Source organism: Schistocerca nitens, chromosome 1, assembly GCF_023898315.1.
Source record: "Schistocerca nitens isolate TAMUIC-IGC-003100 chromosome 1, iqSchNite1.1, whole genome shotgun sequence".
NCBI lineage: Eukaryota > Metazoa > Arthropoda > Insecta > Orthoptera > Acrididae > Schistocerca > Schistocerca nitens.
The window spans coordinates 1,039,811,303-1,039,826,799 of NC_064614.1; positions in this window are offsets into that span (position 1 = coordinate 1,039,811,303).

The following is a 15,497-nucleotide window of genomic DNA, read 5'->3' on the forward strand; positions in this document are numbered from 1 at the left end:
AAAACGTTAATTTTCTGAAAAATTTAAAGTCGCATTCATTTTCATATTGCTAAGACTTAAAAGCTTAAATAGGATACTGCCTATTTCCTGTACCACTCTTCCCTAATCCACATTTATGCACTTCTCCAATGCCTCATCGTCGACGGGGCTTTAAAAACCCTAATCTCCATTTTTTCCTTCTGTGTGCACCAAAGAACTGATTAATCTTTGGTTTCATAGAAGGGAATTCGGCAGTTGAAGTATTTTCTTCAAACATAGTAAGCTGTAAGTAAATGATAAATTATTATTTTTCACCGTCATCTTTACAGGCAGATCATCGTATTGTGCGAGGTCTAAGTTGTGAAATGTGTGTTCAGGTGTTCTGCAGCCTGAGATCACCCTGCGTATTCTTTTTCTTTTCGTCTTGCAGTGTCATTTTCAAGCATGCGATAACATAATTTTCTAGGTATATGCAGTGGTTCATGTGCTTAATGCCTGCGGAATGCGCTCTGAATAGAGTTAGTACTAAATAAGTAATAAATTTGTACTTCATGCATGATGCGGCAGTTTCTCAAGCATCTTCTTGTTCATGACGTCATATCTCATGAAGTATGATAGGTAGGTGGCTGTTGTTAGCCAGAGAGTGAGGGATATGTGTACAAAGTTTGATTGAAATCGGTCCATTGGTCTAGGAGGAAAGTGGAACGAGCGCGCGCGCGTACACACACTACATATACTTAAGTTACCCCACCCCCCTCCCTCCTCCGTGCCCTTCTGTTCGTCTACCGCCTCCCCCTCCCCAACCTTGTGTGTTTCACTTGAATGCCGGACATTTGCCACGCCGGACATTTGCCACACTTGCCCCTTCGCCAGGTAGCTTGAGTAGCGATCACTCAGGTAAGGGACGCCCTTCCCCGTGCTACCTCTGTTCGCTTTCAAACCCCCGTCTCCACATCTTACTCGATACAACCAGTACGTAAGAGACCTTCTTCTTCGACATTTTGGCCAAATACAGAGCTTCTTTTCCGAAATCGAAATATTTATAACTTTTGGGAAACGAAAGCAATACCGACGATTATGTCAGTACGTAATTAGTTCTGCCAAGTATTAATATAGATTCCTCTGTCTGTACGGTAGCTTCCTGTCACGCCTACTGATTGCGATAGAAATAGACCATCTGCATGGGAGCAACAAGAAAGGAACGATGTAACGAGAATGCGAAAGTACGCTAATCATTCCTTTTTGAGCACTGCACTTGTGCCTACTTTAATCACTACAACTGCATACCCAAAAGACAGGAAATTGAAATAAGAACACCGTGAATTCATTGTCCCAGGAAGGGGAAACTTTATTGACACATTCCTGGGGTCAGATACATCACATGATCACACTGACAGAACCACAGGCACATAGACACAGGCAACAGAGCATGCACAATGTCGGCACTAGTACAGTGTATATCCACCTTTCGCAGCAATGCAGGCTGCTATTCTCCCATGGAGACGATCGTAGAGATGCTGGATGTAGTCCTGTGGAACGGCTTGCCATGCCATTTCCACCTGGCGCCTCAGTTGGACCAGCGTTCGTGCTGGACGTGCAGACCGCGTGAGACGACGCTTCATCCAGTCCCAAACATGCTCAATGGGGGACAGATCCGGAGATCTTGCTGGCCAGGGTAGTTGACTTACACCTTCTAGAGCCCGTTGGGTGGCACGGGATACATGCGGACGTGCATTGTCCTGTTGGAACAGCAAGTTCCCTTGCCGGTCTAGGAATGGTAGAACGATGGGTTCGATGACGGTTTGGATGTACCGTGCACTATTCAGTGTCCCCTCGACGATCACCAGTGGTGTACGGCCAGTGTAGGAGATCGCTCCCCACACCATGATGCCGGGTGTTGGCCCTGTGTGCCTCGGTCGTATGCAGTCCTGATTGTGACGCTCACCTGCACGGCGCCAAACACGCATACGACCATCATTGGCACCAAGGCAGAAGCGACTCTCATCGCTGAGGAAGACACGTCTCCATTCGTCCCTCCATTCACGCCTGTCGCGACACCACTGGAGGCGGGCTGCACGATGTTGGGGCGTGAGCGGAAGACGGCCTAACGGTGTGCGGGACCGTAGCCCAGCTTCATGGAGACGGTTGCGAATGGTCCTCGCCGATACCCCAGGAGCAACAGTGTCCCTAATTTGCTGGGAAGTGGCGGTGCGGTCCCCTACGGCACTGCGTAGGATCCTACGGTCTTGGCGTGCATCCGTGCGTCGCTGCGGTCCGGTCCCAGGTCGACGGGCACGTGCACCTTCCGCCGACCACTGGCGACAACATCGATGTACTGTGGAGACCTCACGCCCCACGTGTTGAGCAATTCGGCGGTACGTCCACCCGGCCTCCCGCATGCCCACTATACGCCCTCGCTCAAAGTCTGTCAACTGCACATACGGTTCACGTCCACGCTGTCGCGGCATGCTACCAGTGTTAAAGACTGAGATGGAGCTCCGTATGCCACGGCAAACTGGCTGACACTGACGGCGGCGGTGCACAAATGCTGCGCAGCTAGCGCCATTCGACGGCCAACACCGCGGTTCCTGGTGTGTCCGCTGTGCCGTGCGTGTGATCATTGCTTGTACAGCCCTCTCGCAGTGTCCGGAGCAAGTATGGTGGGTCTGACACACCGGTGTCAACGTGTTCTTTTTTCCATTTCCAGGAGTGTACTCCATATTAATTTACTCTCTAAAAACATTAGTTAATAAAGTGTAGCGGGGCAATGTTCAAAACAGAACTGAAAACACGTTCACTAAATAGAGATAAGAACATCTGTGATTGACATGTCATCTAAAGTCGACCTACACTTTTAAAATGTTAGAAAAAAGGAAATGAAGTAATACAGAATGCTACGCTTGTAACGTACATTGTTGTTCTACATTGTTTAGCTGTGGTATTTACAGGGTCACAGAGAAAGCATCTTAGCTTCTGGAGGGAAAAGCCATAATTGTAATTATCTGCACTACAACAGAAACAAGAAGGACAACTTAAGGAAAAATAATGTAAGCTCACAATCGATTTTGAAGCAGATAGTTCCTGTGACTTAGTGTGGGCAGAGGTTATATTCGACAACCGGAATAAATTGATAACTGGCACCTTTTACCGACCCCCTGTCTCAGATGAAACAGTTGCTGAACAGTTCAAAGAAAACTCGAGTCTCATCACAAATAGGTACCCCACTCATACAATTATACACTCCTGGAAATGGAAAAAAGAACACATTGACACCGGTGTGTCAGACCCACCATACTTGCTCCGGACACTGCGAGAGGGCTGTACAAGCAATGATCACACGCACGGCACAGCGGACACACCAGGAACCGCGGTGTTGGCCGTCGAATGGCGCTAGCTGCGCAGCATTTGTGCACCGCCGCCGTCAGTGTCAGCCAGTTTGCCGTGGCATACGGAGCTCCATCGCAGTCTTTAACACTGGTAGCATGCCGCGACAGCGTGGACGTGAACCGTATGTGCAACTGACGGACTTTGAGCGAGGGCGTATAGTGGGCATGCGGGAGGCCGGGTGGACGTACCGCCGAATTGCTCAACACGTGGGGCGTGAGGTCTCCACAGTACATCGATGTTGTCGCCAGTGGTCGGCGGAAGGTGCACGTGCCCGTCGACCTGGGACCGGACCGCAGCGACGCACGGATGCACGCCAAGACCGTAGGATCCTACGCAGTGCCGTAGGGGACCGCACCGCCACTTCCCAGCAAATTAGGGACACTGTTGCTCCTGGGGTATCGGCGAGGACCATTCGCAACCGTCTCCATGAAGCTGGGCTACGGTCCCGCACACCGTTAGGCCGTCTTCCGCTCACGCCCCAACATCGTGCAGCCCGCCTCCAGTGGTGTCGCGACAGGCGTGAATGGAGGGACGAATGGAGACGTGTCGTCTTCAGCGATGAGAGTCGCTTCTGCCTTGGTGCCAATGATGGTCGTATGCGTGTTTGGCGCCGTGCAGGTGAGCGCCACAATCAGGACTGCATACGACCGAGGCACACAGGGCCAACACCCGGCATCATGGTGTGGGGAGCGATCTCCTACACTGGCCGTACACCACTGGTGATCGTCGAGGGGACACTGAATAGTGCACGGTACATCCAAACCGTCATCGAACCCATCGTTCTACCATTCCTAGACCGGCAAGGGAACTTGCTGTTCCAACAGGACAATGCACGTCCGCATGTATCCCGTGCCACCCAACGTGCTCTAGAAGGTGTAAGTCAACTACCCTGGCCAGCAAGATCTCCGGATCTGTCCCCCATTGAGCATGTTTGGGACTGGATGAAGCGTCGTCTCACGCGGTCTGCACGTCCAGCACGAACGCTGGTCCAACTGAGGCGCCAGGTGGAAATGGCATGGCAAGCCGTTCCACAGGACTACATCCAGCATCTCTACGATCGTCTCCATGGGAGAATAGCAGCCTGCATTGCTGCGAAAGGTGGATATACACTGTACTAGTGCCGACATTGTGCATGCTCTGTTGCCTGTGTCTATGTGCCTATGGTTCTGTCAGTGTGATCATGTGATGTATCTGACCCCAGGAATGTGTCAATAAAGTTTCCCCTTCCTGGGACAATGAATTCACGGTGTTCTTATTTCAATTTCCAGGAGTGTAGTTGGCAGCTACTTCAATCTACCTTCCGCATGTTGACAAAAATACATTTTCATATACCCCATTGTAAATAGAAAACAACTTCCGTAATTGTTCTAAATGCTTTTTTTTAAATTATTGTTAACAACTAGTTGACGAGGCCATTCAAATTGTAAATGGTTACGAAAACGCACTTGACCTCTTAGCCACAAATAATCCTGAGCATCTCGACGGATACAGGGATTCGTGAACACGCAGTCGTAGCGAGGCTCACTTCCGTAACAAAGGAATTCACCGAAACTAAACGCGAAATATATCTATTTATAAAAGCAGCTAAAAATTCGGGTGACGTCTTTGTAAGAAATAGTCTCCAATACTTCCAAACTACGTAAATGAAGACCATATGTGGCTTAAGTTCAAAGAAATAGTATCAACAGCACTCGAGGTATTCGGTACACAAAACACGACAGAAAGCTGTTGCAGGAGCACCGCAAAAGGCACGTATAATTTAGACGAACGCAAAATCTCCAAGATTGGTGAAGTTTTACTGAGGCTCAAAATTTGGTGCGGATTTCAATTCGAGATGCATTTAATAGTTTCCACAACGAAACTCGCTCTAGAAATGTAGAGGAAAATCCAAAGAGATACTGGTTCTATGTTAAGTAAACCAGCGGAAAGGCTCAGTAAGTACCTTTACTGCGCGACAGCGACGGTAATGTCACTGATGACAGTGCCACTAAAGTGGAGTTAGTAAATGCATTTTACGAAGTTTCTTCACCAAAGAAGACGAAGTAAATATTCCAGAATTCGAAATGAGAACAGCTGCAAACGTAATTTAGAAGTAAATATCCCTGGTGTTGCAAAGCAACTGAAATTACACTATCAGTGACAGAGGAAGTGATCAAATATCTTTTCAAAAAGTCTCTAATGTATAAGGAAAGTAGGTCTAATACATTTGATTCTGATGTTCTTTAGTAACAATTAATTTTCAGTAGTAAGCTCCTTGCTTTTACTGACCTGTTTAAAGATAATCAACAATTTATTAAGAAATTTTAATTTTTAAAGGACTATATCTAAATGTACTTAAGTAGATTTACATCTACTATAAATGTTTGCAGCTAAACTAAAATAAAAAATATTTGAGGTGCCAAAATTGTCAACCTTAGGATCAGATCAGTTTTGGGATGTCAATTTTAGGTGCAATTCAGAGGCTCAGTTCCCATTTTCTTTTACAAAAGCGTGTACTATCACTTTAATAAACCAAGATATTGTAGGTGATAGTTGCGATACTGAAGCTTCAGAAAATTATTTTAGATCTCACAATTATTTCATAGTATGACCATAATATTGGAAGGTAGAAAAAAGTTATCTTAACGTGACAACAATAAGAATACTTTTGTGAAGCTTGAAACACTTTTTAATTTTTCATTAAGGGCTGATTCGCATCACACTTTGCACAGGCTTTGGACCATCAAAATGATAAATGACCATTTACCATCAGCCTAAACACCCTGAACTAATGTACATTTTATTTACAATTACAACTTAATATTAGCTCCGATAATGCTGCTTCAATGTTTTGATAATTTTGTCTCAGTAATCTGCGAGGACTCAGTGGACTTAATTTTTAATACATTATTTTTAACCTATTTTAGTCCAGTTTCTGAATATGGGCAATGGCTTTCAAGCAAGGCCTAATGTTGCCTGTCTCTTCATAATTCTTTACGATTTTCTCTATCCAGTCGTCCAGCTTCAAGTACTTCTTCTTCCTCTTCTTACCTTCAAGATTATTTTCCAATTTCATGTGCATGCAGTTTGTGAACTGTGCTTCCTTTTTCAAGCACTCCACCAAATAGTTGATTCTTGGGTGAGGGTTTCCAATAATACTTTTTATTTTGTTGTGCCATCCTTCAACAGCATTCGTCGTTCGGTGCCTTTTTCCGTAACAGTCCCACATTTCTATTGCGATATCCTCATTCTGTAGCCAGTTATCCACAAAGTAGTCAAAAAATTGAGAGAACCTTCCGTTATCAGGAGCTTCTGCATGAATCTCAATCCATCCATTGCTTACGTCCACCGGTTTTACAACTGCCAGCACTGTACACATGCTGACGTTGAAATCTTAAATCCTCGCTCTAGCGGTACTCCTCAGTTAGACCGTGAATTCGAATTCTTCTCCATAAACTCTTCTTCATATAGAAATAGAATCCATTTATTTCAGTTGTGGGAAAAACCTGACGAATGGCCGATATCGCAGCTACCTCAAAGTCCACCTTTACTTGTTTAGGACACCACTCAGAGACTGCCTTTTTTATCAAACGAAACAGACGAACATATGTGTCTTTCATCTTATTAGGGAGCAGTGCAAATACAGTAGGAATAATGTTTGTTTCTTTAATCGGGCCTCCTAAGTCTACATGTATGGTGTAGATCTGTCAAACTGCTTGCTGCATCTCTTAAATGTTCCATCCATAAAAAAATGGGAACATGTTTTTCAACTTTCTTTTCCTTTGCTTCCACTAAAAATCATTATTCTCACCTCTAATCTATCGTCTTCCAGAAGAAAACTACTGCCATCTCCCATTTTTAATAGATCTTCATGAAGCTCAATTTCATAAGAGTTCTTAGGCTCTTGTTGGTTCACCCGCTCTTGACTCCATCGACGACGCATGGTTCTCTTCATAAATTCTGAATTAGGCATCACTGTAACAAAGTCATAAACTTTATTATGTAGATTTCCCATTTCATCCGCGTATATCTCCGATAACTGTGTAGTTTCTTCTCGGGACCTTCTCTTCGCTCTCTCCACTTGCTTTCTCACTTTCAGAGCCGCATCGTCAGGTGGTCCACAGAGACGTACCAATACGTTCCTCGAAAGCAGCTTTCCCTTGCAATGATCCGCTTTTCGGCGTAAGCACATCCATGTAACAACACCTTCTTTAGATTCCCTCTGTTTAAGATACGCGTAACCTTTGTAATGAGCAGGAGGCCTGCCCTTGTTCGTTGTAATAACTTCCATACTGATGGTCACGTTAGGAACTTCGAAAGCAAACTGGGCGGGCGGGTGAGGAGGATGATGAAGAAGAGGAGGAGGGGGGAGGGAGACAAGGGACCCGACCCTTCGGAGCAGGTAAAATCGTGGCAACTGTCCGGACACAGCTTCACTTACCTTCCTCACCTAGTTCCCCGTCCCCTCACTTAGCCTCCCTCCCTCGTGCCCCTCAGTCAGCCCCCTATGTCTTATTTAGAACCCCTCGTCCCCCTTAGTAGGCCGTGATCCCCCCCCCCCCCTCTTCCGTACCGTCAGTAAGGTCCTACCAGCCCCTCCTCTTCCTCATTTACTCTACTCTTCCTGCTTCCGTAGGCAAAACTTTGAAAGCAATCTACATTAACATTGTTGTTCCGTACATGCGACAACTCGGGGATAGTTGTTGCAGAAATACAAAAGAGTAGTCGTGTCATTTATAGTGTTTTATATTTATATTCAGCTCGATAATTAAAAACTGCCGTGACTGTCATTCTTTTTAAGAGAAATATTTTCCTAAAGACATTTGAGCTGTGGTGGTTGATTGTGAACCAGATGCCGACAGCGAACAAGTGACAGAGGACTAGATGCAGTAGACAGCGCGCTGTGCCGGTGTAGGCCGGCTGTGTGTGTACGAGTATGCGCGCTCAGCGGACGTTGCCCCCGCACACTCTGACTCGCCCATAGCTCACGACCCGGCCAGAGACGCTCCGTGACCGCCCCGCAGTGTCCGGGTACTCGCAGAATGGGCCAGGGTACTTCCCCCCTGCCATTTTAGATCGGTATCACCGCTGGAAGACGGCGTCGTCAGTGACTCTTTTCTTGTTCTCTCCTTTGTTTTTCTACCTAAACTGGCTTTGAACTTAGGGGTACCTATCTTGTGAAGCCTTGGCTAAGAGAGTACATAATAATGAGTTGGATGATCGCCAGTGACAATAAGAATCTTGGGTGGCCCTGTCAAATTTGCTTGCGTGTCCAATGCTACGCCGTACGAACAGTATCTGTGCTGTTTCGCCTTCCGGTCCCTACGCAATAATTGTGACCTGTCACGTATAATCAACACATAATAAGACAGTTGCGCGTAGCCTCATTGTGTACTGATTCACATATATTGAGTATAATTTTTTGAGCGGAATTAACTATTGTGAACACATTTTCCATTGTCAAAGAAGTGCTTTGCTTCTGACCGTAACCTGTGTTTTAATAATCCCCACAGAAATTTCGGTTGTAAAGTCATTTTCAACTAGAAGATGCCGAATCTACACACATGTGAGAAATGGAAATACATTCTGGCATCCAACCCTTCCTTCACTTTTTTGATTTTTTTCGTCGAAAGATTTATCAAAAATCAGTGTTCCAGAAACACTCAGTAATACGGGTTCTGAAAATTAGTTTCATTTTGTTCTGTCATGCCAAGATTTCTCACAAAATAAAATACCATATTTGAACGAGTCAGGTAATACATACATATTATAAAAATGAATGTACTTACAGGATTTTTGTGTCGCACACTACCCATAAAAAATGACAACCAAAAAACTTCATCGCTTACTACATTGTCGCTGTTTATGCAATAAATCTGCCGCACGAAGCTTCACGTTTTACTTTATTACTTCTTCACTACTAACTATATTCGCGACTCGTAATGGAGACAGTATTCATACATGCCACTGAAGGCACCACAAATGGTATTGCACTGTACGATAAATAGTTCAGCAGATACGATGGCAAATAGTAAGATGCAAGAAAAACTGCCGTTTTAATCTATTACTTCTTTACTATTGACTCTATTCGCAAAACATCTCGCAAACAGTAGCCACATATTTCACTGGATGTACTGCAAAATTATGTCAGTGTACGACTCATATTTGAGAAGATACGACGTCATAAATATTGAACTACGTGAAAATTAAACCGCAGGGCAAAACTTGCGGGAGGTAGAGGTGGAATATGTTAAATGTTTGTGAAATACACTGGGGTGACAAAAGTCATGGGGTACCTTCTAATATTTTGTCGGACCTCGTTTTGCTCGGTGTAGTGCAGCACTTAGACATGGCATGGACTCAACAAGTCGGCGGAAATACCCTGCAATAATATTGATCCACGCTGCCTTTATAGTCGTTCACAATTGCGAAAGTGTTGCCGGTGCAGGATTTTGTCCACGTACTGACCTCTCGATTATGTACCGTAAGTGTCACATGGGATTCATGTCGGACGATCTGTGGGGCTAAATCATTCGCTCGAATTGTCTAGAATGTTCTTCAAATAAACCGGGAAACATTGTGGCATGGTGACATGGCACATTGTCATCCATAAACATTCCAGCGTTGTTTCGAAACATTAAGTCCATGACTCGTTGCAAATGGTCTCCAAGTAGCGGAACATAACCATTTCCAGTCGGTAGAGTCGGACCGGAGGACTCAGTCCATTCCGTGTCAACACAACTCACACCATTACGGAGCCACCACCATCTTGCACAGTAGCTTGTTGACAACTTGAGTCCATGGCTTCATGGAGTCTGTGCCACACTTGAACCCTACCATTAGCTCTTACTAATTGAAATCTGGACTCATCTCACCTAGCCACGGTTTCCCAGTCGTTTAGCGTCCAACTGGTGTGGTCACGAGTCCAGAAGGGGCGCTGCGGGCGATGCCCTGCTGTTAGCACAGGAACTCGTGTCGGTCGTCTGCTGCCATAGCCCATTAACGTCAAATTTCGCCGCGCTGTCGTACATCTCACATTGCTTGAAAATTTGGAAATTTGTAGTAAATTTGTATGTGAACAAACTGCTGAGATCATCGGTCCCTAGGCTTACACACTACTTAATTCACCTTAAAACTAACTTACGCTAAGGACCCCCCCCCCCCCCACACACACACACACGCTCACACACACGAGGGAGGACCGCCACATTGACTTCTGTGGTTATTTCAAGCAGTGTTGCTTGTCTGTGGGCACTGACAACTCTACACAAACGCCGCTCTCTCGATCGTTAAGTGAAGTCCGTCGGCCTCTGCATTGTCTGTGATGAGAGGTAATGCCTGAAATTTGATATTCCTGGCACACGCTTGACACCATGGTTGTCGGAATATTGAATTCCCTACCGGTTTCCAAAATGAAATGTTCCGTTATCCTAGCTCTGAAATCTTTGCAACATGAATCACCTATGAATGATAGGTACCAATGCATTGCCTTTTTATACCTTATGTACGAAATAGTACCGCCATCTCAATATGTGCATATAGCTATACCAAGACTTTTGTCACCTGAGTGTATACTCGTATTTGATACTTGCATACGTGGGCAGAAACACGAGTGAGAAGCTCATCCTAAACCCATGGAACGATTTCAACCAAATTTTCTACACACATTAGTTACGATCTGGAAGGAAATATTGTGGGGGTAAGAACCACAACTCTTCTGTTCGGCTGAACGTGATAATGTAGTGATACAGGTGGACAGATAGAGGGGTAGGAGGGGGTGGACGGATAAAGGGGAGAGGAGGAGATTGGTAGAAAGGGACGGGGACAGGTGACGAACAGAAAGTGTAGAGGAGGAAGAGGAAGGTAGAAGGCGGACACAGAAAGGAAAGCGAAGGACATAAACAGGGAGAGGTGGGAGAAGGAGATGGACAGATAGATGAGGATGAAGTAGGAGATGGTCAGAAATTGCATGGAGAAGGAGATGGACAGTGAGGGAGTTAAGGAGGTGACTGACAGGGATGAAAGAGGAGATGGACAGAGCGAGGGGGTGAAAGAGGAGATGGACAGAGAGGGGTTGAAGGAGAAGATGAAGAGAGAGGGGAATGAAGGAGGAGATGTACTAATGGAAGATCGGAATAAATACATGCCCTCAGGCTCACGGCTAGTTGAAGCATGAATATTATGATGAAATTTCAGTAATTGTCTAAATTTTAATAATTACTGTTGTATATTTTAGGACTGTACAACAAACAATTCTCTTGGAAACATTATGAATACATACTCTGTTAGCTTTGACTTTTATCAGTTTCCTCGCAGATCCTTCATTTTTAATCTCCCTCTTCAATATCCAAAAGCAGTCGGCTGCCTTGTTTTTCCATCTTCTCTGGTACCTCTTCTCAGTCTCCTTAACGTCTTGATGGAGGCGTCTACCTTGCTGTTTTCTGTAAAATTCCTGATTTTCAGGGAGTAGTCACTAGGTTAGTGGAGGAAGTGGACTTCTATATTCATGTTACAACACAGCTTAATCGTCCGACAATTTTGGTGTAGTTAAGATGCTTTTTATCCAAGAACGTTTTAAGTTACAGACGTGAAGACACTCGATGCACGTTTCTTCTTACTCAAATACGTACCCCTTCACCAACTTGAGAGTTTGTGAACCAAGACAAATTCCATCTTTTAATTTTTCGTTGCCGATTTAAGTCGGTATCCATCTTGTGAAAGAGCTCTTATAAACTGCTTCATCAATCCCAATTTGATTTTCATTGGAAGAAGCAATACTTATTTTATGTTTTAGAAGTGGTTCATGCAAGATAGGTTAGTCTCAGGCAAAAAAGTCTGCAATTTTGCCAAACCTGTACACTCCATTGCTTTTGCTTTCCCAGCTACGCCACTCACGTGAAAAGGGGGCGATTTTCTTGAGCACCGATTGCTGCCCTAATAAAATTCCGTTGACAAAAAATAAAATAAACTTTATTCCATTGTGGAAAAAAATTATTCACAATGGAAGAAAAGTTTTGAAATGAGCATAAATAGTTAGTTCAAAACACATTTTTGTTTTCAATCATCTGATATTATGAAGAATAAAGCAATAATTTCATGATCTAATCAGCTATAATTCAGAAAGTATTCACTTGAGTAAGTTTTTGTAGTTAGCTGAGCGGAAATAATGTTGGATTCCACCGTTTGATCTGTGTTGATCATGCCATAAAATGTTAGTATATACCACGAGGTATCTGTTTCTCTGACATGTGTATAGGAGAAAACTCTGTCTCGAAAATGAAGGTAAGATCGAAACTACAATCGAGGTGATTCAAATAAAGCTGACAATGAAAGGCAAATCCTGTAAATTACGATCCGGTAGCTTGTGGGCCGCAGCTGGCGCCCAATAGAAGTATTCAAAGGATTTAGATTAGGTGAGTGTGGAGGCCAAATTGTCGAAGTGAAGGTCAGTATTATGCTCCTCAGACCACTGTAGCACTGTTCTGGGCTTGTGACAAGGGCAGTTATCCTGCCAGAAAATGCCATCGCCGTTTGGGTATAGACATCAGGCATGGAGGGATGAAGGTACTCCACAATAATATTCACATAGCGTGCAGCTGTTAAGGTAGCTTCGATTATGATCACAGGTCCCTTGGAAGTTCAAATGAACGTTCTTCAAATCATCATAAAAATGCAGCCTCCGACCTGCTGCCATGGCACGGTGCCTGTTTAGAATAGCCGTTCGCCTGGATGATGGCGTAACAAGAAACGTGAATCATCTGACCAGGCGACGCGTTTCCATTGACCCACGGTTATATCTCTATAATCACGCGCTCACCGCTATCGTAATTGACGACGTCTGTGGGCCAACATGGGAACACGGAGGCGTCGTCTTCTGCGGAACCCTACTTTCAACAGTGTGCGCTGAACGATATGCCGAAATATTTATGTTTGCACAAGCATATAACCTGTCGATGGACTTGCACAGGGCGCTGGCTATCGTAGTTTACAGGGGGTACAAGCATCCGACCTCTGCATTCTGTGATAAGACGTGGACTTCCAACACCTTGTCTACTCCTGGGGTCTCCGTTCTTCACACACCTTCCAGTAGTTGCTGATGACTTTACACGCGAATAGCCGACCAGCAATGCTTTTCCCGAGATGCCCCTTGCCAGGTGGCCGTGCCACAACAGTTTACTCTTCGTCAAAGTCGCTTATGTTAGTTGACGTCCCCATTTGCGATTTATTCGTCTGTGCTCCGCTGATATGCTCGTATTTTTCCTACCGCGTCAGGAGCCCCCAACGCCACCAGGCGACATTCAATCTCGCGGTGGGCAGCAGCCATAATGTGTACTGTATTTTATGTATTGTATGTTAACCGGGGACCTAGAAACAACGGAGAGGCTCCGTCCCCGCCGCAGCCGCAGTGGTCCACAACCCCACGACGACTAACGCAGTCCACTTCACCCCTCCGCCGCCCCACACCAAACCCAGGGTTATTGTGCGGTTCGGCCCCCGGTGGACCCCCGCAAGGAACGTCTCACACCAGACGAGTGTAATCCCTATGTTTGCGTGATAGAGTAATGGTGGTGTACGCGTACGTGAAGAACTTGTTTGCGCAGCAATCGCCGACATACTGTAACTGAGGCCCGTTCACAGGACCTCGACACAAGTCCGCCGGGCCGATTCGTGCCGGGGGCCAGGCGCTCCTTCCCGCCCGGAAATAATGTGTATTGTTCAAATGGTTCAAATGGCTCTGAGCACTATGGGACTCAACTTCTGAGGTCATTAGTCCCCTAGAACTTAGAACTAGTTAAACCTAACTAACCTAAGGACACCACAAACATCCATGCCCGAGGCAGGATTCGAACCTGCGACCGTAGCGGTCTTGCGGTTCCAGACTGCAGCGCCTTTAACCGCACGGCCACTTCGGCCGGCTAATGTGTATGGTCATCATGGTATTTCCAGCGTTGACGACTTCTAGAAGGACGTACCGTTGTGACGATACGTAGATATTTTTATATATCGCTATTATTTCGAAATATGGGTAGTTGGGTGCATCAAGAAGAAAGGTTCCGCTTCCATGAGAGTATTAGAGACTGTGCTTTAACAAGGGTTGGACACGAGCTGGAAAGGAATCGGTCATGGTCTTGTCGAAGCGACTGTCCTGTCAATCGCTTTAAGTGATTTGCAAAAATTGTGAAAAAACTAAATGGATTTGTTTAATTGGATTAACAACTTCTGTAGCAGGTGTACTGATTTTTTTTCTGTTGCATAAAACAAATGCGTTTCACTGTTAATTGAGTAATCATATCAGTGGTGGATGACGTTAATTACGCCTTTTCACATACTTTGAAATCCACAAATTTCTCACGCGCCAGCACGGTTTGTGTTCGATAAGGCTTGGTTTCATGTTCATTTTTCCTGTTTTTTCGGCTTTTACGAGCCCGTTTCTTCTTTTGGCGTTCTTTGCACTTCACTTCTGTAAAGCTTAGTACAAGTTTTCTTCAAAAAATTTTTACTGTTTCTCCCTTGCTGTACGTTCAGTGTAGGAAATTTTCTGTGAAGACAACTTATGCTAAGTTACATAAAAGTGAGGTGTAAAGAAATGTGATGCAGCAAAAGGCGAACGTGGGGTTTTTAAGTCGGAAAACCGCTAAGTGTGAACGTAAAACCAAGCATTTTTGGACAGATCTCTGCTGGCAGCGATGGCTGAACCTGTCGACTTGAGAATATGTAAGAGGAAATGATTAACGGCAGCCACTACTGACGATGTTATGCCAATAAAAGCGAAAAGTGTCTGGTCTAAAATTTTCTTGAATTGTGCTACGGTTAAAAAATACAGTAGACAGCGCTCCTAGCGAATTTTTGTTATTTGTCGTCAGACTTGGGGCTAATTTAATGCACCCACGACGACTTTTTCTCCTGTGCCAATCTCTCCGTTCAAATAGAGCGTACACACAACGTACTCTAGTACTAGTTTCATACACAAGTATATTTCAGTCTCTATCTTCGCCTAAAGTTACCTTACTTCACAGCTCTCCCAAGTACCATGGAAGTTAATTCCGGATACCTTACACCATGTCCAACTATCGTGTACCTTCAACTTACCACAAATTTCCAAAAAATTTCCTTCTTGTCAGTGTTCCCCACACATTCTTTTTCTCGCCGAT